General features: G+C 57.2%; 1 protein-coding gene and 1 non-coding gene across 3 annotated transcripts in view; one reads left to right on the forward strand and one right to left on the reverse strand.

Annotated features, from left to right (window-relative positions):
- Unc5a (unc-5 netrin receptor A) overlaps positions 1-27,529 on the forward strand; it is a 60,763-nt gene that overhangs the window by 11,553 nt on the left and 21,681 nt on the right. The window lies entirely within an intron of this gene.
- LOC143400600 (small nucleolar RNA U13) lies at positions 5,010-5,112 on the reverse strand. Its single transcript, XR_013091505.2, has one exon. It is a non-coding gene; the product is annotated as a small nucleolar RNA U13 (small nucleolar RNA).

Here is a 27,529-nt window from a genome sequence, read left to right on the forward strand (position 1 = left end):
CACACTCGCCCTGGGCCTCTCTCCAGAACTGGTCCTGAATCATGTTGGTGGAGAGTAGGATCTTGGGTTGACAAAATCTATAGAGGGTCAAGGGCGGGACCCACAGGCTAGTGTCTTGGGACGGTGCTCATTCTGGGCGCTTTCATTCTGGGATGAGCCTTTGTGAAGGGGTGGAGAAGAAGGGGTGACGTGGTGAAGGACAACTCACCTAGAGTGACTTGGCCAGGTATGACTCCCGGTGTGACAGTCTGAAAGTCAGAGTGGGCCCCCAGGACGTGCAGAGCAGAGGTGGCAGGAACACAGCCGACTTGGGGAGTTCAGATGGGTCAGAGCACAAGCCTGTGGCTCAGGACTGGTGCTGGCCACCCCTGACCTCTACCCCCACGGGGGCACTCAGGCTTGTAGCGGGGTTTGGCCGGATAGAGAGGAGGAGGCAGAGGGATGGGCAATCCCTGGTGACAGCCTGCTGGAGCAGACGGTGCCTGTGGGGGGCCAGCAAGTGACAGGGCTGGCTGCATCTTTGAACTGGGGAGTGACAGGCAGCGAGTGGTGTTTAAGGAAGATTAATCTGGCAGCACACGGAGGATGGATGGGAGCAGGGAGAGGCTGGAGGCAAGGAGACCCGCCGGGAGGCTGCTGCGGTCACCCAGGCAAGAAATGATGAGGCCTCCCTTCGCAGCAGGCAGGCAGCGGGATGGAGCCAGAGAGAGAGCTGAGGGGGACATCGCCAGAGAGCACGCTGCATCTGGATGGTGCGTGTGTAGGGGGCGAGGAGAGGGCGGAGGCAAACATGATTCAGAGCCCGGGGAAGTGATGTCAGGAACGGAAAATAGATGGGGACTGGGTGAGGGGGAGAAAAGGCCAGAGCAAAGGGGCGCAGTCCTGAGAAGCCACGCCACCAGGCTGTGCCTAGCAGGTGGACAGGGCACCTGGTGGTGAGCAGCAGAAATCAGGTCTAGGCAAGAGGAGCAAGGGCGTGGGATAGAGGGCTGTTGGGCAGGCGGGCGGGCACAGTGGCAGAGAGTCCCTGAAAGCCAAGTCCTAGGAGAGAAGCTCTTACAGCCCAGGGGGAAGAGGTTGGCTCTGCTCCGCGCAGCCCTGAGTGGAGGCTCAGGACCAGGTGGGAAGAGACAGGGACGAGAAAGACCTTCCTAAGGGTCCGTGGCACGGGCAGCCCTGGCCCTGGAACTGCTGGTCGGGACCCCTCAGGGAGACCGTGGATGGGTGCCAGGCTGCCTCCGTGGGACCCCGTCGTGGAATGGAAAGGAGGGGGGCTTTGGAAGGACTTGGCCGTCACTCCTGGCCCCACCCTCGTTGCCCTGAGGAGTTTCCTACTCTTTGAGAATCACTCTTTCTGGAGGGGGTGGCCCCATCTTGTGGGGGGATCGTAGTCTTTTTGCTCCCCACTGTGTGACCACTTAGCATCCTGTCCCAGGGCGCAGCGCCTCCACTCTTGGGAGACTTCCCACCATGATGTGGGACTACGCTCCCCTGGGATGAGGCGCCTGACCAGGCTGAGCAGATCAGAGAAGAGATCCAGGACCCAGCGGTTGGTCTCGTGTGGTGGCAACTGAGCCAGTCGGGGTCCCTCCCCGGGCATTTCCTGCCTGGAGGGGAGAACTGTCCCCTGGGCCTCTCGAGTTGGCAGGATAAAGATGCAGGCTGGGACCGTGGGCCAAGGCTGGTTCTCTCTTATGTGGGAGAATCCAACGGATTCATAGGAGATCAGGGGCCAGCAGCAGGAGACTGTCCTGATGTCCCGGGATTCCCAGAGACGGGGCCTTTCTCGATCCCAGGAGCTGCCTGGGCATCCTTCTGGCCGCCATCTAAGCATGTCCTGTATTCCCGTAGAGTCAGGTCTCAGAGCCCCGCACCTGGAGGAGAGCTGGGCCAGGATCTCAGGAGGACGAGGTGACCGTGTGGGCAGAGGGACCTCCCAGAGGTCGTCTGAGCACACAGGGCATCCGCCCCAAGCAGCAGATATTCTTAAAAATAGAGAATTCAGGGGCTGGGGCTGGGGCTGGGGCTCAGAGGCAGAGCGCTCTCCTCGCACCTGTGAAGCCCTGGGTTCAATCCTCAGCACCACATAAAAATGAATAAAGTATAGATATTGTGTCCATATTTTTAAAAAAATCTTTTAAAAAACTAGGGGATTCACATAAAAATCCAAATTTCAGGCTTCTCTTGAAACATCAAAAGATCTGGCCTGGGCCCAGTGAGCCAGGAAATTGGGTGGGCTGGAACCTGGCCGCCACCTTGACAGGCATGAACCCCCACTGCCCATACACCTCACCACTCTGCACCCCACTGCCCGTGCAACCCCCTGTACCATGAACCTTCACTCTGCCGTGCACCCTCAGCCCTGAGCATCCCTCCCGCTCACACATACCTATGGGCCGTGTACTCCCCGGCCCCTGTGCCCTCTGTCCTGCATATCCCTTTGTCCTATGCATCCACACTGCCTGGTCCCATGCTGTACCTCCCACTCGCCCCCCCACTGCCCTGCACGCCCTACTCTGCTCACCCCACCCCCTGGTGCACACTGAGCCTGCAACTTCCCCTGTGTGCAGGGCTTGGTGCGTGTCCGGCTAGAGGCCAAACGCAGCTTCCTTTCCCCACCTCCCCTCCCATGCAGCCCTGAGAGCCAGTGTTGGGCCTTTGGTTTCTCCTGTTCAGTGGGAGACGCTGGGAGATGGTCAGGTGGAAATAGCCAAAAAGATAATCAGGAATCCAAGACCCCGACGCTGAGATGCAGTCAGGGTGGGACTTGGAGACACAAGACCCATTGCAAGGAGCAGGTCATGGGCAGTGTGAGCTAGAGCGCCATACCAAGGGGGACATTGGGGAATGGCTGCCATCAAGACAAGGATTCCAGGGGCCATTCAGAGGGAGTCAGAAGGATGCCATCGAGCAAACCGGAAGCTGGGGAAGAATTTGAAGTTATGATGGGGATGGGGTGGGGGGCAGCCACAGGGAAGGCTGCAGAGAAAGGTCCCGCGTCTGAGGCCCGAAGGCCACGCTGGGGAGGCGAGAGGGGGCCTCTGGGGAGCCTGTGCTCAGAAGCAGAGCAGGGTGAGCAGACGACATTAATGAGCTGGGAGACATGTGCACGGACACAGAGGCCATTTGGAACTTGGAGAGAGTGAAAGAATATTATAGGGTCAGAAAGGAAGGGAATCCATTGAAGGCTTCAGGGGAGAAACTTGAGAAAAGGGAGAGAGGGAAGGAATCCTAATGCTGGGAGTCTACAAAGTCCTTGCACACAAGCTGTCTGTAGGGAGACTCAGAGGAGAAGTGACTTGCCTGGTGTCACATGGCTGGCTGCCACCGTAGAGCCAGGTGATAGCCCCAGCTCTGTAGAAGTCAGAATGGGCAAAAGGCCCAGGACCCAGGGAGCTTTTGAGAGATGCAGAGAGGACAGACTGGGGGCCAAGGCTGGGTGAAGACGGTACACATCAGCAGTTAAACAAGCACTTATTGAGCACTTACTGAGTGCCAGACACCATATTAAGCACTGCAGTAGTTCACTGAGCAAGTTGGACACTTGTCCCCTCCCTAACAGAACCCACTTTCTGGTGGAAAGAGATGGTTTTAACCAAGCAGGTAGGTTAAGACCATGTGGGGTGCTGCTCAGTAGCTGGAAGGCAAAGAGGGCCATGTGAGCACAGGTTGCTGTGACTTTATTCATGGGTAGCAAGTGAGACAGGATGGTCAGGGAAGGCTTCTCTGAGGAGGTGACATTTGATCTGAGACCAGAATGACAAGAAGGAGCCAGCTGTGGGTGCAGCACAGGGAACTGGAGAGTCAGGTGAAGAGAAAATCTAATGACTTGCCTCTGTCTGTGGTCATTGGTTCTTCTAGAAAGGCACAGTGGAGGGGCATGTGGCTGAAATCCCCCTGCAGGCACATCTGACGCACCCAACTGGTTGGAGAACGTCAGGAGGCCTGACACTGGTCCTGCTCGGTGTCCGCAGCATGAGCCCAGGGCCAAACACAGTCCTGTGCCTCATTTATGAGATAGGAAGGCCAGGCGGGGACTGTCATGGATCCTGAGGCCCCAGGCAGGCCACTTCCACTCCTGGAGACCTGAGAAGCAGGTTGCTTCTCAGCCTGCTCACCATGGTCTTCTTTACCCAGTAAGCACTACCCAGTGGGTGTCTACCGACCCCCACTGTCTCCAGTGTCACATGCTGACTTGTAAGATGGCCCTAAAGAGACTCAATGAAGCAGGACTTTGATGCACATGTATTTTATAGTAATATGTGTTTTTAATTGAGGTAATAAACCATTGCAAAATGCACATTGAGTGTCATTTAGCTCCTCCACAGAGTGCAGCCATCGCCCCTATGTGATTCCAAAACATTTTCATCAGCCCCAAAGGAGACCTTCATTGGACAGACGTTTCCCATTCCTCCCTTTTCCTAGCCTTTGGCAAACTCCACCCTGCTCTCCATCTCTACACACTTGCTTGTTATGTCCATGTAAATAGAGTCATACCATTTGTGGCCTTCTGTGTCCGGCTTCTTTCACTTAGCGTAATGTGTTGAAGGTTCATCCAAGTTGCCCCATGAATCAGCACTTCATTATTTTTCATGGCTGAATAATATTCCATTGTATGGATGTACCACATTTTGTTTATCTATTCATCCGCTCGTGGACATTTGAGTTGTTTTCATCTTTTGGCTACTGTGAATAATGCCACTTTCAGTATTAGCATACAAGTATTTGTTAAATTCCTGTTTTCATTCTCTTTACTATTAACCTGGAGAGGAATTGGAGGGTCATACAGTAATTCTACATTGAACATGTTGAGGAACTGCCAACCTGTTTTCTTGAGCAACTGCATCATTTTATATTCCTACCAGCCATGTGTGAGGGTTCTCACCGCCGGATGCTTGTTTTTCCCTTTTTTGACATTGGAGATTGAACCCGGGGCTTCACATATTCTAGGCAAGCCCTCACCACTGAGCTACAGCCACAGCCCTTTTTTTTTTTTTAACTTTTTTCCACATGAGATGAGTGACACGCCAATGTGGTCACAAGGTTTGGAGGGAGGCCTGTCTCACATAATGGCAGAACACTCAATCATCACGCTTGTGAGCCAAAAAGGACCCTCCCCCTTTTATTTTTTTATTTTGGGACAGGCTCTCATCCAGTTGCCCAGGCTGACCTGGAACTCGCAGAAACTGTTTCTCTCCTCTCCTGGTGCCTGCGCTTTTCTGGGGCCTGGGTCTGTGGGTGGCTGTCTGTGAGGCCACCCAGCCCTGCCTGGCGTAGGTCTCGTGGTCCAGGATGGGCATCAAAGGGCAGGGCAAGGCCCGGGAGAGCAGTGGCCCTGCAGCCGGCAGTGGGTCAGGGATGGCTGTCAGAGAAGGTCTGAGCCTGTCCACCCCCTCTGCCCCTGGCCCCCTCCCCCTCCCCCTTCCTGCACCCCCCCAAGCCAGGAGCTGCCCTGCCCGCCCCTCTGCTGCGTTTTGTGTGTGTGTCTCGTCACCAGGATAAATGTAGCTACAAACAATGCGGCCGGCTGGGTGCTAATTTGTCAGACGCAGTGCGCGGCTGTGATTCCGAATACATTAACATTTTCACATGAAATCATTTCAATTTTTAGTGATTAAGAAGTATTTGTTTTAAAGCATCAGAGTGATTTGCTGCAGAACTGGGGGCAGAAGGAGCAGGGGTGAGGGAGCCCCCAGGTATGATGTCACTTGTGGGCGACAGTGCAAGCAGTCACTGCCCCACGCCCACCCGTGCCCCCGGGGCTTCCCTGGGCATGGGACCGGAGATGGCACAAAGCAGGGCAAGGGGTGGACACTGTAGACCCTGGGGTCCCTTAGGGACACAGGGCCCACTTTTCCCTGGCTTCTCCATGTCATCCAGGCCTCACTTAGATTTCACCTCCTCAGAGAGGTCTCTCTGGACCCCAGCATCAGCTAGGGACCCGTCACAGCTGATCAGCCTCGGAGTGACTTTCTCCGTTGACTCTCCCCCACCCCCACCCTGTTAGCACCTAAGTTTCTTGAGGGCAGAGACTGCGGCCTGCTCACTCCCCCTGCCCACGCACGAGCCAGTGGACGGCTAGATGGATGGACAGACGGACCGATTGATTGATGGGTGGATCGAGTGATGAGAAGGAGGGTAGATAACAGCTAAGTGGCTCCGGAGAGCCCTGGGCATCCTGGGCATCCTGTCCTTGGGTCAAGCTCCCTCTGGGACTTGAGGGACCCCAGCCCCTCCCAGGCAGACCACTTTGGGTTGCTGGACTTCCCAGCACCCAGGGCTGTGAGTTCATTACCCCTGGGGTGCTCAGCAGCCTCCAGCCCCCTGCCCGACTCCATCAGCCTCTCTGTCACCTTCCTCTCTGGGCCACAATGCAGGGTTCCCGAGGGCTCGGGACAGGCTGGCCCCTGTGGGTCTCAGTTCCTGCCGCGCTTCTTGGCAGGAGCCCCCCTCTCTCCCCTCTGAGGATACTCTCAAGTCAGGGCCCCTCCAGAGCAGCCCCTAGAGCTCCAGGCCGGACACCCCGGACGAGCCTCGGGGCCACGTGTGGCGTGGACCTGCTGCGTACTGGCCCACGTGGGTCTGGGCCAGGACGTGGTCAGACCTTTGTTGAGGGTGAATCAGCTCCTTCCTGCAGACCGCTCTGTGGGCCCCACAGAAGGCCCTTCCCGGCCTTCAGCACCTCCCCAACTCCTGTGGCCCGACCCCCACCTCCCCCTGCCCCAGGCCAGGCCCCACCCCCCAACCAGGCCCCTCCCCCCGACCAGACCCCTCCCCCACCTGCCCCAGTGAAAGGAAAATAACTGGAAGCTTTTATCGTTCGGCAGAAGCAACATCAGAAAACAATTATTGTTTTAATTACCTGCTGTCGCCGTACAAGACAGGGAGGTTGTAAAGTGCGATAAAATCTCTCATGTTAATGGACTGCCAGCCCGGGCCAGCCGCGATTTATGGGGCTGCAGCTGGCAAGTATGGTCAGCTGGGCCCCAGCCCCGTGGGCCTCCTCTTCCTGTCCCTGGGGCCAGGTCTGCAGAGCCCGGGGCCTGGGCACCCTTTCCGTCCATCACACTGGTGTCTGACACAGCAGGGACACTTGCCTTCTCCTCAGGAATGCCCAAGGCCAGCACACCCGGGCGTGTCCTGCAGGTGCCATGCCTTGGAGGGGTGGACCTTGGATCTGCTGCCCTTCGCTCTCCACAGAAGAGGCGCTGGTGCTGGCCTGGAGCTGGTTGGTCCTCCACAGGCCACTCCCCACTCTCCTCCCTCCACGACAGCCCCTCACCCAGCCACACCTGGCTGGCCCTGAGTACCATCTTGGGCTCCGGCTTTACCCAGAGGTGGTCCTGCCCATGCCTGTCCCCGCTCCCCAGCCCACTGCACCTCCCAGAGCCTGACTGCTGGCCGCTGCCCCTGGCTGAGATCCGGTCTGACCTGCCCTCGACCAACCCAGCCCCATGGCTGTACCTGCCATGGTCCCAAAGCCCTCGGTGGCACCAGCCTTGCTCAGGAACTGGCCATTCTCTCCTGAGCACTTTCCTACATTCTCCCACTAAGGCCTCACGGTAGCTTTAAGGAGGTGCCATGACCATGCACCGCATCTTCTTATAGACACGGGAAACCAAGACAGAGGAGTCAGGTGTCTGCCTGGCTGTCAGACTTGGGTTTTGATAACAGGAATTGAACCCAGGGGCATTTAGCCATGGAACCAGATCCCCGGCCCCTTTTATTATTATTATTATTATTTTTTATTTTATTTTGAGACAAGGTCTCACATAAGTTGCTTAGGGTGTCACTCAGTGGCAAAGACTGGCCTCCAACTTGCAATCCTCCTGGCTCAGCCTCTGGGTTGCTGGGATTGCAGGCATGGGCCACCATGGTCAGTCTGATTTCTAAGTCCCCATTGTGAGGACTAAATGGGGTGACCACTGTGAAGTTCCAGGGAGATTATTCATGCCATTTGAGGGGTTTTTTATTTGTTTATTTGTGTTTGTTGGTTGGTTTTAAGATGGGGCCTCACTAAATTACCTTGAACTTGCAGTCTTCCTGCCTCAACCTCCCATGTGGCTGGGGCTACAGGCTCCATTTTGACTCTGATCATATTCTTCTTATTACCACTCAGTCTGGAGCACATCACTTAACTGCTTGATTCCGTCTTACTTTTCCATTAAAATGGGTCCAGCGATCACACATTTCACTCCTACAGGGACGAAGGCTGTGAGGAGAAGTAGGGTCCCCATTACGCAAGTCCCTTACTGCTTCACCGAGTCTTCGCCCAAGCCAGAGAGGGTGGGGAGCTGCTGAAGACGACTTTAAACCTCCAGCTGTCGGAGGATCGAGGTTTCCAGTGGAAGAGAGAAAGGCTTGGTACCAGGGGATCCCAGTGGGAACTGGTGATGAGGCTGGGCGAGGGGAGAGGTGGGGGCAGGAGCAGAATCCAGAGCCGTAGGAAAGGTGGAGGCAGCCCTTGGTCGCTCTTGGGGCAGAGGACTTAAGGGTCAGGGTCGGGCTGGTTCCCCCAAGACCCACCTCCCTTCCCTAGCACAGGCCTGGCACGTGCCACAGCCGGTCTTGCATCTAGAGAACAGGTAAAGGCTGAGGCTGGGGAGCTCTGAGTTGAGGCTGAGCTGGGGTGGAGAGGAGCCCCGTCAAGGGGATGTTTCGGCTGTGGCTTGGGCCAAGGTGGGGCTTGGAGAACCCTCAGGTACCAAGCTTCCTCTCCCAGACAGACCTGGGTGCAGGCTGAGGCTTTGCCCTGGACAGCCCCTCTCACCAGTCCCTTCACCCACCCTCCCCTCCGTCCGGCACCAACTCCCAACTCACACCTGCAGCAAGTGTTTGTGGAGGTGTGTCTGAGCCGGCTCAGATCTGGACCCGGGAGGTTGCAGGCATGCCCTGGTGGAGCTGGTGTTCAAGTGCAAGGGACAGGCAGAGCACCCGCGAACAAACGAAGAAATGAAGTAATTACAGGCTGTCAGGTGTGCAGAGGAGAACAAAGGTGCCGAGACGAGATGCCCCTCCTCTCCCTCCTCCTCTGGGTCCCTGTCCTGTGAGCGTGTGTGTGAGAAGTGGCTCGTGGCTCCCCAGCCCTGCTGTGAAGCATGGTTGGCATTAGAGGCCCAGCCTGCCCCATATGTCTCCTGCCTCCCCGGGATCACCTGTCCCATTACAGCCCACCGGGGAGGGGCCATCCATTGAAAGACTTTTCTATGGAGTCTTATCCTCCGAGGACCCTCGGACAGCGAGGAAGAGAATGCAAGACAGGTCTGACTTGAGGACTCCAAGGACAGAGGTGGCGGGAGCAGGGTCCCTTTTGCCACAAGACCCATGGACCAGCAGTGTCCATCCTCTCCCTTTCCTCTCCCCTAGAGGTGCCTGCCTCCCTCCTCCCCCGTGCTTCCCTCTCTCTTTTCTCATGTTCCTGCAAGAGGGAGCCCACCCCACCCCACCCCCAGCCTCCCAGGGAGAAGCTGTCCCCAGGTGCTTAGAGATGACATCCCTGATTACAATTCAATCTGCCAGTGTTCCTCCCCATCCCTCCCAGTTCTCTAAGAGCCACATGTTCACTGTCAGGGCTTCTGCAGGGACCGGCCTCAGTGTCCTTGTCCCCAGTGGCTGGGCTAGAGTGGCTGGTGGGCTGTGCCCACCCTGGGAAGACGTGAGCCAGTGTGGCAGCCACAAGACAGATGGAACGTGAGAGGTACATGGGAGCCTGCGGACTCTGGTTGGTGCCCCGTGTGACTCTTGGGCTGGGCGTCACCACCTTTTTGGGATTTGGGGGGGGGGGTAGCTGCTGCTCACAGAAGTGCTTAGAGACCCCAGGGCCCGTGGGCAGCCTCTGCCTGCGCCAGGCAGCATGGTTCAGGAGAGCTGGCCTCGTATGAATGTGGGAATGACGGGTTCTTACATAGCATGGGGGAGGAACAGGGCCTCTGGCCAGGGGCTGGCTTGCATGCTTAGAGGTGGACATTGGCACTGGTGTGACAGAGGAAGCATGTATCCAGGGGTAAAGGTGACCTTGCCTCATGCTCAGAAAGCATGAACGCCTGGCCCTTGAGGCCAGCCCCTGAGGGAACAGGGCCACCTGCCCAGCCTATCTGTCTTCTAAGTCTGAACAGAGGTCTCCTGCCAGTGTGTTGTGTGCTCAGTGTGAGTCTCCGGGCGAATGCTCTGGGCCGGAGGTGCGAGGCAGCTAGCTGGGCCCCTGCCCTTGGCTGCGAGAGGTCCCCATCCAGGCGTCTCTGATCACTGTGGTCCAAATTTCAGGAGATTCCCGGATCCCTTCCCAACAGTTCCAGATGCTCCACAGCCTCTGATGCATTTCTCTCCTGTGCTGGCATTTCCCTGCCTGGCTCTGTCCCCTTCCCTCCTGTCAAACATATGAAATCACTGGGCCCTTCAAAGGACAGCTTCCAATCCCTCCCAACCTGCAGGTGTGCAGCTGAGTGTGTGTGTGGGGGGGTGGGCATGGCTGTGAATACCTGTGCACCTGAGCGTGGGTACAGAGGTGCCACCTCGGTCTACCTGGATGCCTTTGATGGAGCGCGTGGGTGTGTGTCCCGCAACTGTCCCTGAGCGCTGTGGAGTGTGCTCCCCCCCCCCCCCGCCACCCCCGTGTAAGTGTGTCTTAAAAATGGATTCATCTGGAATTTGAAGCAACTGTTTTCTCATCGATAAGGAGCCGACAAAGAAGAGAAACAAAAGGTGTGAATGAGTAAACAGCCGGCTGGAGAGAGGAGTGGAAGGAGCTGGGGCGAGAATTGGAACTAATCCTTTTCCTTTTAACATTTGAATAGAAGATCTGGAAGAGGATGTGTACAGTGGAATCACGAAGTTTGCAGCTAAATCTAAACTCTCCTGGGCGGTAGTAAAATGCCAAGCTGGAGAAGGGGAAGCTCCAGGGAGAGCTGATCCTGAAAGGCAGTGGGCTGGGCCCCAAATGGCCCGCCAGTTGAGTTGGGTGGGGGATGACTGGGCAGGTGTGTGGGGGAGGCTACCTGGAGCTTCTCCCCAAGGAAGCTGGGCAGGACGGCAAGGGGACTTGAAGGATGCCGCCCATGCTCCCTTCCCCCCCGCCCATGACTGAAGGCTCCCAGCATCTGTCTGTTGTGTGTGTCGTCGCTTAGGGGAGTGCCGGCCCGAGTCTTGGGGAACCTGGGTTCCATCACAGATCTGTGTCACCTGGGTGATTCATTCCCCTCAGTTTGCCCGTCTGTGAAATGGTGGCAGTGATTCCCGGGGGCTTGCCTCACAGAGGTGGGAGAGCAACTGAGATTGCACAGAGGTGACAATAGGTAGGGAACCCGGAAGTCCTGTACCATCGTGAATGGCTGTTGCTGTTGTGGAGAGGGCCATGATGAAAGGGGAACTGTCACATAAAACCAGACTGGCCCACCTGGGACGGTCTTCAACAGCGAGAGGCTGATGGGGAATGTGGTAGAGATCTATAAAATCAGACCGGGCGCCGAGAAGGGGCACCTCGGGCTCCTTTGCTAATTCCCAGCCCAACAGGAGGAGCCTCGCCCCCCTCTCCCCTACCCCCAGCAAAGCTCAGGAGAGGCGAAGTTAAAACCAATAACAGGAAATCCTGCTGCACTCAGCAGGGAATAAACTTTGAAAATCATTTCCCCTAGAGGTGATACAGTCTGGAAATATAAATTGCTTCCAGAAAGGTTTAGATAAGTTCATGGATGGCAGATCCAGAATGGTTCTTGAGCAAAATGAGAATGTGAGGCAGCCTCTGCCCTGCAGGGATGATGTCAGAGAGGAAGTCCCCACCAGGGCTCAATGCCTGGGCCAGACATCACCGCCCGATCACCCTGCCTCTGTGCACGCGGGGATCTGTGTCTAGGAGCATCTTAGCCCCGCCCCCACTGCCCCTCCCACGGCCTCATGAGCTCCACGGAGTCTCCTCGCTCACAGTGCCAGCCCCTGTCTCCAGCTTGCCCCTGCCACCTCACCTGCCATCACATGGCATCTGCCCCTCCCTCCGCGTGCCGTCTTCTAGCACAGGCTCCTCGCCTGGCAGTGCCCATGAGCTGGCGAGGGCTGGGATCTCCTGCCAGGCCTCCAGTGAATGCCATTGGCGGGCGGCCTGTCTCTCCGGCTGCCTGCCCGGAGTCTGTCTCTGCCTGGCTGCTTCTCCCTGGGTCTCCAGCAGAGGCTGGCTGAATTTGGGTTGACGTTCAAGTCCTTCAGAGACCCACAACCCTGGAGAGCTTGGGTGCCAGGATGGACCAATATCCACCCTGGGGACTGGGTCACTATCAGGAAACAGGCTTGCCTGGGTTTGTGCCAGGTTATCTGCCTCATGCAGAATGTCTCGGGAGACTGGATTAGAGGGAAGGCAAGGTTGTGTAGTGAGGTTCCCAAGATCCTTGGAGTCCTTTCCTAGTCACCAGGGATGGACCACGGAGCTGGTAGGCGCTGGGGGAGGTGTTGTAGCACCGCGGACAGCGGTCTTGGACAACTCTGTGCTTTCAGAACCACGGACAGCTCCATGCAGCCTTGCAGCCCGTGGTTGGGGATGTGCCCGTCCTGGCTCTGCAACGTATTTTTTGTGCGCTCGCCTGTGGAGGTTCCCACTACTCCCTCCCTCAAAACTGCCTGAGAATTCATTTATTAATTTGCAAAGATTTGTTGAGCATATACTATCTGCCAGACACCGTTTTGCAATCAAAAGTATATTGCTAAAGGAAACAAACGTTTAGTTTATGGAGTCTCCATTTTGGGGGGTGGGCACTCCTACCCCATAGATCTCCACTGAAATTCCCAGGGAGCATTCCAGAGAGAGTGGCTGCTATTTTCTGGTTACGGTTTGAGTGGGTCCCCAAGGGTTCATCTGTTGAAGGCTTGGTTGTCAGTGTGGCGATATAGGAGATGGTGGATCCTGTAAGCAGGGTCTTGTGGGAGTTCCTTGGGTCACTAGGGACCTACTGTTGGAGAGGATTAAGGTAGCTCTCATGGAATCTCTCATAGAAGAGTTGTTAGGTCCAGCTGAGCCCTGCCCAGCGCCCCGCTTCTCTTTCTGGTGGCGCCACCCCTCCCTCCCGCTGTACTCCAGCCATCATAACACTGCGTGCCACGAAGGCCTCACCAGAGGCTGAATCAGTGGAGCTGCTGATATTGAGCTTTCAGCTTTCAAAACTATGGCTAAATAAATCTATTTTCTTTATAAGGTTAGCCTGCCTCGAGTATTTTGTTATAGTAACAAAAATGGACTAATACGATGGCCCCACAGAACCATGGAGTGTGAGCAGATTATGCTTTCTTACAAACTGATTCTGCTGCTTAACTCTGGTGGGAGGAAGCCGGCGACGTGGGGAGTAGGGATTGGTGGGGCCCGATTCCAGCAGTATTTTAGGATTCCAGAAGGCCACTCTCCTGCTAGAAAGCCCGTTCTGGTTCCCCAGTGCCTATAGAAATAAGCCGCAGTTCCCTCATCTGTCATTTAATTCCCTCCTGATCTATTTTGCCAGTCAGTCTTGTCTTCTTACCTCTCTTCCCATGTTTCCTATATTCCAGCCAAACCAGATTCTCAGTTAAGAATCTTTTGGTTGCAATATGACAGAAAACTCAACTCAAACAGACCCAAACAGTAAGTGGATGTTATTGACTCTTGTAACCAAAAAGCCCGGAGGTGTGGCTGACTTGGGGGGAAGCTGAGCGGCTCTCCCCATTTTCTGCTCTGCCTTTTCTGGTGTGGGCAGCCCCCGGCTTCTCCACACCCCCTCTCTCTTGTGATAAGAGGACAGCGACCCACACTGCACACCCTGGCCCCCACCAGTCGGGAGAGAAGGCCTCTTTAGAAAGCTCTAGTGGGACTTCACCGGCTGACACACGTGCCCAATCCTAACCCATCGCCGGAGCCCAGGCAGGAGACACGGTGGGCTTAAGCCAATGAGGGTCCGTCCCTGGAGCTGGCGAAGGTCACTGTCACCCAAACAAACCACATGGTCAATTTTGTAACAGCAGGGGGTCCCCCAGAGGGAATGGGGCAAAGTTTGTGGGAAAAGGGGAGAGAGAGGCTGGGGAGGTGCCACGGGTGTCCAGTATGGTCATGCTGTTCCCTACTTCTGTGACTTTGTACTCTGCTGGACATCCCATCTTTTGTCATCCCACCTACTGTCACCCTGGGCCACCTGCAAGGCCCCTGTCAAATGCTACCACTGCCACCTCCCGATACCACCCCTGCCACTCATCCCGGGTGAGTGGCGTGATCCCTCCCAGCACTTGGGTAGCTTGTCCCTGTTGCCCTCCCCCCGTGCCTTGGGGACCTGCTCCTCCAAAGCACCTCGCACAGGCTCTGTGGCTAGTGCACAGGACGAGGGGGCGGGGTGGGCCGGGTCGCTCAGCCACCAGGACACCAGAAGGAGATGAGCTGGAAGCCAGGAGTCCCAGAGCTCTGTGGCAACAAGGTCCCTGACGCACAGACAGCGAGGAGAGGGGACACGCACCCAGGGCATGTGTGCCAGAGCCTTCGTGTGGATGGCCACTGTCACATTGACTCAGTGGGGTGAGATAACAGCATCACCGAGCCTCAGGAAGGTCACTGGCCGGGCAGTCCCAGGGCTATCCCTGCCGCCCAGGTCACATGACCCAGCGTTCTCCTCCTTCGCCACCCGTCGTGAAGGCCTGGACTCGCCTGGTCTGTGGGTAGCCCTTGCCCTGCGGCTGCCTGGCCTGGCCAGTCTAACCTGGCGGGAAGGCAGAAGATGGGTGTGGAGGAAGCGACCTGGCCTGAGAGTGGAGGCCCTGGGAGGAGGCCCTGGGAGGAGGCCCTGGGAGGAGGCCCATCGGGTTCCGGAGAAAGGCACAGGAGGCAAGGTAGACCCCGGCTCCTCCCCGCTGCGGCTGCACTGCTTCCTGCTCCCCTCGGAGCGCAGCCTCCCTCCCCGCCCTGGCCCTGGTGGCGGGGGAGGAACCCACTAGGTCTGAGGGAGAGGACCCTGGAGCCTGTCAGAAGGAGGAGGGGGAGCTCCGAGGTGGGGGAGCTGAGTGGGTGCAGGGTGGGGGAGGAGCCGGCCGGGTGCCAGAGTCATCATTCACTCCCACCAGCGAGTCTTGCAGCTCCTCTGAATGAGCTCACACGACATCAGCACTTTTCTCTTCCATCTTCTGGCTTAATGGCAAGTTGGGCTCCCAAGGGGGTCACCACCCTCCTCGTCTCTCCCCTCGAGGGCAGCCGAACCCTGTCTGGGAGCTGCTGGTTTGGAGCAGAGCTCAGGGTGGCAGAGGGCACCTGTGAGGAATTTCTGTCTCTACCCCCAGAGACCCAGGAGCAGGGCAAAGGGAGGTTCCTCCTCTGCCTGGCCTCCCTGATGACCAGCTTCTAAGTCACCAACCAACGGGGTCCATTAAGGCCAGGCCATTTTCAGAGAAGCCTTTATTCTCATTGCTGGGAATTGAACCCAGGACCTCACATATGCTATGTGCTAGGCAAGTGCTCCACCCCCGAGCCACAACCCCAGCCTTTTTTTTTTCTTCCTGTTTTTGAGCAAGGTCTTACTAAATTGAGTTATTGAAGGGATTAAGACAGCATGTATAAATATGTGTAAAACCCACAGCAGCCAGGTGGGGTGGTGCACACCTGTAATCCCAGCGGCTCAGGAGGCTGAGGTGGGAGGATCATGAGCTCAAAGTCAGCCCCTGTCTCTAAATAAAATACAAAATAGGGCTGGGGATGTGGCTCAGTGGTCAAGTGCCCCTGAGTTCAATCCCTGATATCACCCACCCCCCCAAAAAAAAATACAGCAAAGACAGGGTTGAATTGAGTCTGGCCTCAAACTTGTGATCCTCCTGCCTCAGCCTCCTGAGTAACTGCTATTACAGGCGTGTGTCACCATGCCTGACCAGAGAAGTCTCATTCTGCAATGGGATAAACTAGACCAGACAAAGGGGAGACCTGTTCACATGATTCCAGGTAGATCACCCTGGAAAGGCAGGTCAGGTGCAGTCTGGTGTGGCTGGGATGGGCTTCCAGGCCTGCCTCCATCTGTCTTGCTCACGGGTGCCCCCTGGTGTCCGTAAGCAGCAAGGCCGGAGAGAGCTAGTGGGCAGCCTGTCTGGCGCTTCTGTCTGATTCCCTCATCTTGGTTGTCTGAGTTTGGGTTTTTCGCTGGCTGGGAAACCCCATCCTCCTCCTTCACCAGGGAGACAGGGCCTCGGGGTTGAATGGATGCCGCGTGGCTCGCTCATGCTTTGAAAGCTGCAACAGGCAATGGGGGTGTCAGGAACGGTTCTCATCTCTTCAGCTACACTTGTAAGGTCTGCAGGTCAGGACCTCATGGTAATGATGGTGAGCTGGAGTTGTAGGGGGCACCAAATGTCGGCTCTAATTTGTTTCGTTCCAGCTGCAGAGCTGCTCAGCGATGTAGGTGATTGTGGATGCCATTTGCAGAAAGGGAGGTGCCAGAGTCTGAGAGTGTGGTGTACAGCTGGCAGAAGCGGAGCTGGGACTTGAACCTGGACCTTTAGCTTCCAGATCAGAGATCTGCCGACCACCCAAGGGCCTCACCCAAGACTGAGTCTAGAGGAGCTGTGAATAGCAGATGGCTCTGGTTTTAGCATGGCTCTGCCATGTCTAACTGTGTGACCTGGAGCAAGTTACTCAGCCTCTCTGAGCCTCAGTTTGTTGGCTGCAAAAAAAAAAAAAAAAAAAAATGGGGCTAATGCTAATACCTAACTGTAAAGTCATTGGAGGAATTAAGATAGCATATATAAATATGTGTAAAATATACAGCAAAGATACAATTTCTTATCAGGTGAAACACACACTTACTACCTGCCCTGACAATCCTACTCCCAAAAGGAGTGAAGACAGGTGTCCACCAAGGCTTGTTTGTGAAAGTTCCCAGCAGCTGAATTATTCGAAATCACCAAAATCTGGAAACAACCTGGTGAATGGATAAACACACTGTGGTACATTCATACAGTACAATGCTGCTCAGTGATCTGAAAGCAATCAACTAACTACTTATTCCAGCAAAAACATTCATGACCCTCAAAAGCATTGTGCTAAGTGAAAGAAGCCAGACACAAAAGACCACATACCATATATTCCCATTTCTAGAACATTCTAGAAAAGGCCAAACTGTAGCAATGGAAATCAGATCTCCGGTTGCTGGGGGTGGGGAGAAGGGATTAAAAGTGAACGGGTTCAAGGGAACTTTGGTGGCGGATGAAATATTTCGTATGTTGATGACGGTGGTGGATACGTTTGCCAAAATCCATCAGACTATAGATTTAAAGGGGTAAATTTTATTTCACACTTGAAAAAAAAATTTTTTAACACAGAGCCACGGGCCTAGTGTAACTGGCAGTGTAAGCTGCTGATACTGCTGTCCTTACTCAGGGAAGATTCACGTCTCCATCCCACCTGGCCATGGCCCAGTGCCCCCCTGCCCGGCTTGTCCCCCTGGGTGTGTGACGGGCCATCCTGGTGCAGCCCTGGCTCCTGGGGTTGCTGACAGGAGGTGCCCGGGAGGGCTCTCAGCTGCTTCCCGAGTCTGGTTTCCCTCCTGCTGATCCTGTGAGGCGCTCAGCGACACGTTAGCAAGAAAGATGCCACAAGAAATAAAGTTTGTTATGAATTATTCTACTTGGAGCTAATTATAGGCACAGAGGAGAGGATTATTTACAGAGACAGGAGGCAGGGGTGGGGAGGGAGAGGGACCTGGAGGCGGGAAGCAAGTTGGAGGGCGGGTCCCAGAGAGCTGGGCCGGGAAGGCTTGCTGCGCCCCCCGGGAGGGAAAGCACTTTTAAAATAAAAGCTGCAGCTAACCTCAGGCCCGAGCTGATCAAAGTGTTTCAGGGGACAGGTCCGAGGTCCCCGGCCTTGACCGAGCTTCAGGATGGAGGTCGGGAGACCCCGAGGGACCCCAGGGTTCTCTGGGTAGGCTGGGGCAGTGGGGAGGCCTCCTCTGGAATCCCAGGAGGCCGCAGGTCTGCCGCTGTGTCCCTGCCCAGTCTCGCTCTGCTCTCCCAGCATCCCTTGCACCCAGCCTGTGCCCCGGGAAGGAGAGGCCAAGGGGGGGTGGTTATTTCCACCCAATCTAGAGGGGACACTGAAGATAACCTGGGCTGGGAGTGGGGAGGGAGGGGCTGGTGGGACTCAGACAGATACGCCCCACCTGAAGCACCCGGCCAGTTGTGAGGCGGGGGAGCACGGGCCTGGTGTGACCCCACTTCCAGTTCCTCAGTAGGAGGTGGGGACCCACTCCCTCGTCTGTAAATGTTGGTTACCTGCAGAACACATCCGGGGCCTACGGACCAGTGGTCAGCCTCTGAGATCCGCCTGGCCTGCTCTTACTCCAGCTGAAACAGGCCCAGGCAGGACCGTGGCCCAGTTACCAACCCCAACCCCACCCTGACTGCAGGGGGCCCAGCAGTAAGACTTCAGCGCCTCCCCCTCAAATGGACTCCTCTAGGAAGCCCCCCCCCCAGAGGGCACCAGAGGACCCCGCTCCCCACCCTGGAGCAGCAGCAGGCCAAGACACTTCCGGTTATTTATGCCTGACTGCACCGCCATCTACTCATTCAACCAGGCAGGAAATGACAGTCACCCTCTGCGCCCTGCCCTGCCTCTCCCCTGGCCAGGACAGTCACCCTCCGCACCCTGCCACCAGGATGCTTTTCACATCCCTCCCCACTCTCCAGGGTCCAGTTCCAGGTCGGGCGGCTCCCTCTTCTCTCATGGTGAGAGCCACCACCCCACCCCTACAGCAGAGCGTCTCTGAAGCCCCCTGACCCGCCAGCCCTGCTCCATCCGGGCCTCTCCCTGCCTTGCCACGTGCAGGGTCCTGGCCTGGATGAAGTTGGCTAATCCAAGCTGCCACCAGATGTGTCCTGCTGCAAAGGCTTCCGTGTTCCTCCAGCCTGGGGTGCCCGTCTCCTTCCCCCTAGAGTGCCCCCTGGCTCCTGCCTGCTCCCCAAGGCCACACAGGACCGCACACTGGATTCTGTGCCTGCCAATTCTGCTGGACAGCGGGCTCCCCAGAGGCCCTCGGCAGCCCGGGGCTCTCGACCTGGCACGGGTGCTCCAGGGACCTGCTCGTTCCTCCTTTCAGTGTGGACTGAGGACCCGTGGTGTGCCAGGCCCGGTCCCAGATGGACATGACAGACGGCCCTCTACTCCTGCAGCTTCCCTTCCAGATGGACAACAAAGAAACAAGGCTGGGGCTGGGGCTCAGTGGCAGAGCGCCTGCCTCGCACGTGTGAGACACCGGGCTCAATCCTCAGCGCCACAGGCAAATACATACGTAAAATAAAGGTCCATTGACGACTAAAAAAAAAAAAATATATATATATATATATATATATATATATATATATATATATATATATATATATATATATATATATAAAAGAAACCCGTCCAACAGGGACCTATTTGAGGGGATGAGCACAGGAGCATGCTGAGGACACATGCAGGGCAGGCCTTGCTGAGGAGGTGCCTGAGCTGAGGTCTGGGTAGTGTGTGAGCCACAGCAGCTGTGGGAATGGCATCAGGGCAGAGGGAAGAGCAGGCACAAAGGCCCTGAGGCAGGACCAAGCTTAATGTGCTGGGAGAGTGACCTGTGGGCATTTGAAGGGACAGGAGAGAAACAGAAGGACCACATTCAGCAGGTTTCCAGTTGGGGCCAGGGTGATGCTGTTTCATGGGGAGCTGACCATTTTGGGGGCTGCCCAGGATGGCCGCCACAGGGCTGGAGTAAGGATTTGGAAGTCTTTGGCCCCGAGGCTCTTGTTGGAGCCTGGCATTCTCCAGGACGGAGGAGGGAGCAGAAAGGGACAGGAGTGGGGAGGAGCCTGGCAGAGCCCGAAAGCTGAGGCCAGGAGGAGCCTGCAGTCAGAGGCTCCTTTAGCAAACAGGGAAAGGCGTTTTGGTGGCGAGGTGGGGGCGGAAGCCCAGCTGCGTTGGTAAAGGAGCAGAGGAGAGGGGAGAACTGGGAGGGGGAAGGAGAAAAGGAATCCAAACCAGGGGGCAAAAGAGCCCACGGAATGGGTCTTTGTCCTGGATGTAGGACAGTGGAGGCCCTCCTGCACGCCTGGGCCATTGCATTGACGTTCAGTGGACACCTCCTCCAGGAAGCCTCCTAGACACGGCAGCCAGGGCCCCGGTTATGTGCTCTCAGGCCACCAGCGCTTCCCTGGTTGCACTCTGTTGGTTGTGACCTTGGACTTACCATTGAGGATCACAGCGCCTGTCCCCACCAGTGGGTGGGCTCCCGGGGTCAAGCCTGGGTTTTCCCTGCGTGGTAAATCTCCGCTGCCACTCAGGCCTGGCACACACTGGTTGTAGGAGAGACTGAGGACACCAGGGGGTGGGGGGACAGACACAGTCCTGCTCTGGAGGCCCCAGAGGGAGACACGGGGCTGCCGGGCGTGAATCAGTCCAGAGGAGGTCACACCGACCTTGAAGCCAGCCGGCCTGTGGCTGCTCCAAGCGGCAGGAGCGCAGCTCAGCAGGGGGCGGGCGCGCTCAGTGCTGCTGAGCCCAGGGACAGGGATGCCCTGTCCTCCCAGGGCTTCCACGGGGAGCCCCCACCAGGCCCCGAAGAATGAGGGAGCCACGCAGCCCCCTCTGCCCTCTCCGCCCCCGTCCCCTCACACTCTTGTGGCAGTGCCCACGTTCTGCTTTGGGGATAGACGAAGGCCTGCCCCGTCCATGTCCAGTGGCTTCTCCACACACAACAGGCGCTGGTGGGGTCCACGTCGGAGGGAGGATCCGGCTGCCCCCTTTCTACCCGCCGCCTCTCTCTGGGGTGAGAGCTGGGAAGAGAGGGTCAGGGCCAGCCTCAGGGACTGCCCGCTGTCCTCGGTGGGCCAGGTGGCCACTGTGCATTGGCTGAAGCACCCTGACCCGGGAGCCCTCCCGCCAGGGCCGCCTCCTGTCAGTGGGGACCCCGTCCTGGGGACAGGCTGCTGAGCTGGAGGGGGGCTTCGCACCCTCTTATTTCCCTCGATTCATTAAGACCTGTAAAGTTCGTTTTAAGGGGAACAAGCGCAGAGATAATTGATAATAAACCCTCCGCTAATGCCCTCGGTTTACTGTATGTGATTTATGTCCACTGATAGCGTCTCTCACTCCCAATTACCCATTTAGCTGGGGCGATAACAGCAGTTCAATCAGACCGATACCAACTTTTATATATTCCAGCCCAATAGCCATAAATACCCACACAGGGAGACTTGCTGGGCCACTGTATTTTTTTATTAAGATTTAAATATTCATGCAATTATTGGTGATTTATTAAAGCATTAATGACCTCTTGGAGAGACTCTAAATCTTCACCCAAAGAGGCCCTGGCCCTTCCCTCCCCCTGCCCCCTTCCTCTTTACCCTCCCCTGCCAAAACCAGAGGAATGGGCTGCTCTTCTGCATCTCAGATGACATCATGCCATGGCAACGTTTCTATGGTAACAGCCGGCAGGTGGGGCGGAGGCCAAGGATGGAGGTCAGGCGGAGGGGCAGGGCCTCTTCAGGATCCTGGGGGACAGGATCGCCCACCTGCCCTGCCATACCCCAGCTGATGAGGGACCTTCACCATGCGGCCTCATGTTGACATTGGCCGCCCCTCTCCAGGTCCTTCCCACTCTCAGCCTTGCCTGAGTCCCGCCAGTCCCTTTGGGGACTTTGGGAGACAGCACATCGGGCTTCTCTCACCCTTGCTACCCTCTCTTATTTCCTTCATTTTAAAATATTCCATCCTAATCACATAAAAATGAGAGGTGTGTGGGCAAAATCTAGGGTGCTGGGACCCAAGGCCAGAGAGGGCAGCAGCTCTCCCCAGGCTGCACAGCAAGGCCGGGCCACCTCTCTCTTCTTCCTCCAAACCCCCTTTTCCTGCTCCCTCCAGCCCCCTCTTCTCCACCCAAAAGACCTCAGAGCCCATTAAAGGGGCAGGAAAGATAATGAACAAACCAGGAAAACACGAAATCAATATCAGGAGAAAAAAGTACGGCTGCTATTAAGTGGAATAAACAAGATGGTAATTATTTGGACAGCGGGTAATTAAAACGGGGTGAGCGCTCCTTGCCGTCTTGTCAGGGGGTGAGGGGCGCGGCCAGACACCCTTTCCCAGCTGGAAGGTGGCAGCCAGGTCTGGGCTGCTTCTGCTCAGACTGGGCTGGAGGGGCTTCCTGGCAACATCTCCTCTGTGGGGTCCCCCGCCCGACTGCCCTGTGCCGGTCTGCAGCAGCCTTCTGCCGGCTCACCCTGGTCACTCTCCGAGGCCCAGAACAAAGGCGGTAAGGCCACCGGTCCCTGCCCACTGCTCCTGAGTGCCACCGCTTTCCCCACCCTTCAGCCAAGGTGGGCACCTGGTGCCAGCATTGAACCCCCCCCCGGGGGCATGAACCCTGCAGTCTCTGCCCAGCCCCAGGGGACCTCCTTCCGGAGGCTGTGATGCAGGGGGCCAGGAATGATGCGGTGCTGGCCAAGACGGGGCGATCAGGGGACAGAGGAGACGGAGGCGGCTGAGTAGTGACAGAGCTAGAGTCCCTGGAAGTCTCCAAGGCAGGAGGAGGAGGCCCCCCCAGCCCTGCTGTGACCCCGATTTGTAAAGCCGGAAGAGACCTTGGCCATTGTCCAGCCTGGCTCTGCCCTGCCAACTCGTGTTTGGCTCATACAGCGTTTAAAATGTTTAAATGAGTTGTCAACGTTTAATATGGGACGTTTCACATAAAAATGGATATCAAACTTCTCTCGAAAGAAAAAAGAATCCTGCCCATCTTGACCAGCCTGGCTGGGGGGCAGTGGTCGGCTCACCCCTCGGAGGGGTATCTTCACTCTCCGTTCCTCCTGGCCCCCACCCAGCCACTGAGGGCACCCAAGTTTGCCCCCCTGATCCAGTCCAACCCCTCTGGACCCAGAGAGGGGAGTGACTGGCCCAGGATCACACAGCTAGTCGGAGCTGAGTGGGGTCTCCCTTGCCAGCCCCTGGGCCGGACACACTGAGAAGAGTGTCCCTCCCGAGGGTGCACAGTGGGATGGAGGGATGTCAGGGATGGGAGTTGGGGGACAGCCAGGCGTTCGTGGAGCGGAGCTGGGGAGGGGTGTCCTGGAGGAAGTGACATCTTGAGTTATGAATTCACAGGCTGGGGACATTGGAAGTGGGCAGGTGTCCTGCAGGGAAGTTGGGATGCGGACCTCAGTTTGAGTGGGCGCGTGGGGCTGAGCAGGCTGCAGGGCGTGGGTGGGTGACAGGGATGAGCTGCTGAGGGTTAGCAGGGCGGGGGGCGGGGGGCGGCCGCCTGGCACAGGCTGCTCTGCCGTCCTGGGAACCGTCCTGGGAACCGCGGCAGGGATTTGAAGTGGGGTCAGATTTTCTTTCTAGAAACAGTAGCATCATTGGGGACAGCGCCAAGGCCAGGCAGTGGTCCAGGGGAGGCATGCTGCAGGGGCAGGGCCGGGGCTGGGCCAGCCAGGTGGCCACGAGGCTGGAGAGGAGCCGGGAGAGCTGGGGGCTGAAGGGCGGCCAGGGAGCAGGTCCTGCTGGCTGGGAGACCCCCACTCAGGCGCCCTGGAGGAGGAGCTGCCGCCTGAGAGCAGCTCCGGGGGAACCACTGAGCTGATGTGGGCGAGCCCAGAACAAGGTCCCAGAGGCTTCCAGAGGCAGAGGAAGGGTCGGATGGAGCCCAGAAGTGAGGCAGGGCTGGGAGCCACGGACAGGAACTGGGGAGAGCCAGTGCAGTGGGACCTCAGGGAGGTCCCACAGGGGGCTGCCTGGATGAGGGACAGTGGGAGGTCCGGTGAGATGATTGGCAGATGAGGATCTGGCTCTGGGTGACTGTGTTTTCCTGTTGTTCCTATATGAGGAGGGTCCAGGTGGGCTCACTGCTGAGAACGGTTGGTGGGTGACCTGTAGTCAGCGTCATATTCCTTGGTCCCTCCAGTTAGACTCAGGCCGGAGCACAGTGGGCAGTCACATGCATACCCATGACCACCGAGGCCCCGGCCCAGCACAGGTGGTTCTGGGAGCTGGGCCCAGGGCTTCTGGTGGGGCTGTGGCTATCAGACCCGCCCTAGGCAGGGCCCCGAACCCACCTTGGGCACGTTAGATGGGCCAGCGCCTGGCATGGCCCCGGCACATGGTATTCAGCCAACATTTGCTGGATGTTGTGCCCGGGCAGGAAGCTGTCTCACACTCCCTCATGCCTCAGTTCCTTCACCTGTAAAGCGGAGATTTAAAATAACAGTTCTTGGCTGCACATGGTGGTGCACACCTGTAATCCCAGCAGCTGGGGAGGCTGAGGCAGGAGGATCACGAGTTCAAAGCCAGCCTCAGTAACAGCGAGGTGCTAAGCAACTCAGTGAGACCCTGTCTCTAAATAAAATACAAAAAAAAAAAATAGGGCTGGGGATGTGGCTCAGTGGTGGAGTGCCCCTGAGTTCAATCCCTGGTAACCCCCCCCCCGACCTCCAAAAAAAACCAAAACAGTTCTTGGGCTGTGGCTCAGTGGCAGAGCGCTGGCCTGGCAAGCACAAGGCCCTGGGTTTGATTCACCAGCAGCACAAAAATAATGGTAATTTTTTGCCCCCAGAATCTCTACTAGGGTTAGGTAAGAAAATCCTCGTGAAGTTGGTCTCCTGATCGCTGTGGCTGTGGCCTGTGTGTGTGTGTGTGTGTGTGTGTATGTACGCGCACTCGCGGTGGCTGTGGTCACTGGCAGTATGTCCACCAGCCAAGGGCAGGGACTGTGTGACCTCCCCCGCGTCCCCAGGCTCTGGTCTCTGCCCTGCATGCCCCAAGCTCTGCTGCTTCAGGACCACCCCTGGCCCCAGCTCAAGCCAGACTCACATTAAACCAGTGAGACATGAAATGTCACCATATCTGGGACAGGGTCTTTAATTAAATTAATTGCCAGCAACATTGTGGAAATGCTGATGGGGTCATAAATGGCCGTAGGCGATGCTGTTCACCATCCCCGCGGCCCTGCCAGGGGCCACACCTGCGCTGGGGGTGGAGCTGGGGGGAGCCAGGCTGCAGGGAGCTCTGTGCCCAACCCCCCCCCCTCAGGCCAACTGCAGGAGGCGTTGATGAAGAGGGCCCTGCCCTAGGTGGGGTAGCTCTAGACTCTGCCCTGCTGGGGAGCAGGGCACTTGTCCTCAGGATGCCTTTGTGGAATGTCACACCATTCGACTTAGCCTCTAAGTTTACCTGGTAAAGGATGCCGGTGGAAATGGGGAGGGGTGCACAGGGAGGGGCCATCATCCCCTAGCCTACAGGCCAGTGCAGTTACCCTCAACATCCATGGGCAGTCCAGGAATCTGGCCCAGTCTGCCACGGATTGCTGTGTGACCTTGAGCAGGCACTTCCCCTCTCTGAGCCCCAGTTTCCTCTTAGAAAGACAGGAAGACCCCTCCCTGCCTGCTGGCCTTCCTTGTGTTCCCAGTGCCCTCCTGGCCGCCATCCCGTGGCCTCCCGCCCTTCAGGGAACTAGGCCAAGCATTCTTTTATGTCCCACTCAGCTGGGGCCGCCACAGGCTCTGGCAAAGATGGGAGCTTGGGCGCAGGCCTGTGTGAGTGGTGGTGAGGGGCGGGGCCCACCGCTGCCCTCTGACCTGTGCCAGGTGGAGGAGGCCACACCTACTGCCCCACCACCAGCAGCCAGACCAGAAGCCCTGGGCAGCCCCACACACGGCGCCAGCGACAGATTCAAAGCAGGAAAAGCCTTCCCGGTTCTCCCTGGGCTCTGTGACCACATAATTACCCCAGATTCCATTCTATTTAATTGCAGCTTATTAAATTCTAACCAGCCAATTATCAGCCACAATCACAGCTTAATTCGGGGACACAATAGCTATTTTATCGTTTGTTAATCAAATGCTTATTTAGACCTCAGCTTTATTAACTATTTCTCTGGCCTGAGGCAAGGCCCCTGGCAGGAAGGGGCCCTGGGTGGGGCCCCAGAGGCTGTCCCCCGTCACAGCACGCCCCCCTCCCTGGGAGTTTCTAAATGCCATTTGCTGGCAGGCTTGGGGGCTCCTCGTGACAGCAGCCGTGTCCCGTCAGGTGGGTGCTGGGCACAGGGGAGACCCCGTTTACATATCAGTGTGTTCAGCCCCTGACCCGCGGTGACGTGCCCCCTGTCAGGCCCTGTGTGGGAGCTGGGACTGTAGCAGTGAACAGACAGACACCGTCCCCACTGTCAGGATGCATGGGGGCCCAGGAGAGCCACAAGCAAGCAGGATGACCTCAGGTAGTGCTGGGCACAGAGGAAAACAACCTGGGAAGCAAGGCGGGGGCTAGCAAGGGCTACTTCATACAGGGAGTCAGGTGGACTCTCCACGGAGGTGACATTGGGGATGAATTTGAGGTACCAGAGAGGGGCAGCCGTGGGAAGAGCAGGGACAGTGAGTGGCAGGCACAGGAAGCAGCGAGTGCAAAGGCCCTGTGGTAGGAGGAGTTGGGAGGGCTTGAGAGAGAGCAAGAGGGTGGACGCAGATGCAGACGGGGTGGTGCAGACCTGCCCTGAGCCTGGCCCCAGCCCCGCAGCAAGTCCTGAGACCTGCTCCTCACCTCGAAAGCAACAGGCGGGTAGAAGGAGCCCGAGTGCAGCGGCCGCCAGATCAGGTGGGCAGCATGGCCTGGTCATGATCCCACTTGGAGGGACTGTCCCCTGAGCTGGTGAGGTGATGCCGTCCCCACCCTGCCCCACTTTGTTCTTTGTGGTTCAGCCTCTCTGCATGTCCTTCTCCTGATGCCTGTCTGTCCTTGTGACCAGGCCCCTGGAGCCCACAGGGAGGAGGGTGACATTCCTCCCATCTTGGGGAAGTGGCTGCTGCTTCTGTGACACTTTCACGCACAGGTTACCATGGAAACCAGAGTGCTGCACACGCATGTGTATGAGCCCAGGTCGGGGGAGCAGCCCTCCCTTCGGAGAGACTGTCACCCCCGCCTGGTCACTTTTACCTCCTGAGTGCTCCTGGATGGGAGAAACTGTCATTGTCCCCTCCCGTGTTCATTCAGCACACCCTGAGCCTAAAGAGGCTGGACCCCGTCCCCTCCCTGCCCTCTGGGGCGCCCTGTGCTATTGGGAGTGACAGACAGGAGACAGGTGATTGAGGGATGGACAGGGGCCAGAGGGGGGGACCTGGCCGCCCTGACCACCTGGTCCTCGTGCAGGGTCAGGTGTATTTGTCCTGTTCCACAAAAGAAGATGACAGGCTCTGGAAGCAGGTGGTTTGCAGCAGGGTCTGGAGTCGGTCTAAGGCGGCCTGAAAAGCCACTGGTGGCCACGCAGACATCTTTAAGTTTGGGGTTAGAAAGGATCCTGTTGCTGTCCCCACGTGTCCCACCTTCGCAGAAATCCACAGCGCTGAGCTGCTGCCTGGACCCTCATGGCTCCTCACGTGCTGTGCTCCCCACCGTCTGTGGTCTCCGGCAGGGTCTGGATTGCGGCCCAGGTCATGAATTTCCCACCTCCACCTTTCATAGTCTCCCCAGCATCTCTCTCCCTCTCCCTCTCTTTCCTCCCTCTCCCTCTGTTTCTCTCTCTCTCTCTCTCTCTCTCTTTCTCTCTCCCTC

Source organism: Callospermophilus lateralis, chromosome 5, assembly GCF_048772815.1.
Source record: "Callospermophilus lateralis isolate mCalLat2 chromosome 5, mCalLat2.hap1, whole genome shotgun sequence".
NCBI classification, from domain to species: Eukaryota; Metazoa; Chordata; class Mammalia; order Rodentia; family Sciuridae; genus Callospermophilus; species Callospermophilus lateralis.